General features: G+C 39.6%; 1 pseudogene; it reads left to right on the top strand.

Moving 5' to 3' along the window:
• Positions 1 to 489: 489 nt before the first annotated feature.
• Positions 490 to 1,630, top strand: LOC102812827 (annotated as a pseudogene).
• Positions 1,631 to 1,660: the final 30 nt, after the last annotated feature.

Here is a 1,660-nt window from a genome sequence, read left to right on the forward strand (position 1 = left end):
CCTCTTATGCATGTGAAATTTGCACAATGAACAAGAAAGAGTGTAGAAGAATTGTTGCATTTGAGTGGTGGAAAGGTACCATTGACTGACAGAAGAACGAATAAATCTGTGTTGGAAGAAGTACAACCAGAATGCTCCTTAGATGACAAGATGGGCAGACTTCATCTATCATACTTTGGACATATTATCAGAAGGGACCAATTCCTTAAGAAAGACATTATGCTGCATAAAGTAGAGGATCAGCAAGAAAGAGGCAGAGCCCCAATGAGATGGATTGGCACAGTGACAGGTGGAATGGACTCAAGAGTAGCAGCAATTGTGAGGATGGTATAGGGCCTGGTGATGTTTCAGGCTGTTGTACATAAGGTCCTCTGGGTCAGAATGGACTCAACAGCACCTATCAACAACAAAAGCAACTTCTCTGTCTAAAGTTGATCAAGCATGCAATAAAGATGTATTGATAGAGTAGCTACTGATGTAACTTGGAAGATGAGCTTTCCTAGTCTTCCCTTGGCTGGATTGAGGTGAAGATGCTGTCCAGCTCCATTGGGGTCACCCCATTCCAAGTCCTACATAGTAGTTGCTGTCCACAAAAGTCTACTGCACCTAAGAAAACCATTCCCTCAGTTGCTTTTAGTGAGGAAAATACAAAGGAGCCTGGAATTGCACTTGAGAAGCTCTTCTCTTCAGAACAGCAGGCTTCCATCTTGCACATGTGTTGAATACAGAATTGAATAAAGAACTTGAAGCTTTCAAATTGCTTCATGGAAGGAAGTCCATCAATATTGTAGAGCACAGAGACACATTTAGGTCATTTCAGAATTTGGAGAGTTTAATAAATGTGCCCTTGTTCCAGTATAAAACTGCCATTCAAGTTTGTAACTCCATTCTTTGTCCAGAGACTGGAAGGAAAAAAAGAAAATTATAGGAAAACAAGATTTGGGGTAAACTCATCAAACCAGATATAGGAAGAGAGAACCGTAAGGCAGCTAATAATATCTTATCTATTGTTTTTGGTACTCGGAAAATTGCTTGGGTTCACCTTTATTGTAAAATTATAGTATTGGACAAGCAGCAAAATGAAAGTTGCAAAATGATGAAAGGGACATACCTGTCTTCTGTCTGTTTACAGGAGATCTCTTTTCTCCCTTTTTTTTTGCTGATTCTTCACTTTATGCATCATAATGTCATTCTTAAGCAATTGGTTCCAAAGATGCCTAAAAATGATTTCTATATTCTGGAAAAAATAGGACTTCTGATCCAGAACTCATCACTGTTTCTGATACTGTTACATTTTCATATCGTTGAAGACATGCTGTACACCTTAGTATATAAAACATTTCCCAAGGCTGGCCAGCACCAGGTGCTGAGCATGAACCGAAATGCAGTGGGGGAGCCCTTTGAGTTAATGATCAGCGACACAAGGAAAAGTGGAAAAGAGTTAGTGAAGCAACTCCTCTCAGAGTCTATACTGAGGGCAGAGACTCGAGTGTCCTTCTCACCCAGTAAAGCAGTCCAGTACAGACAGATGTTTTCATCTACTGAACAAAATAGAATAGAAGAGTCATATGATTCACTATTCCAAGCTGTTGCCTTCTATGAATTAGCAGTTTTTGACACTAAGCCTTAAAATTCTGAGGTTAATGTGTCATCTGTTCTA

This window comes from Chrysochloris asiatica, unplaced genomic scaffold (genome assembly GCF_000296735.1).
Source record: "Chrysochloris asiatica unplaced genomic scaffold, ChrAsi1.0 scaffold00011, whole genome shotgun sequence".
NCBI lineage: Eukaryota > Metazoa > Chordata > Mammalia > Afrosoricida > Chrysochloridae > Chrysochloris > Chrysochloris asiatica.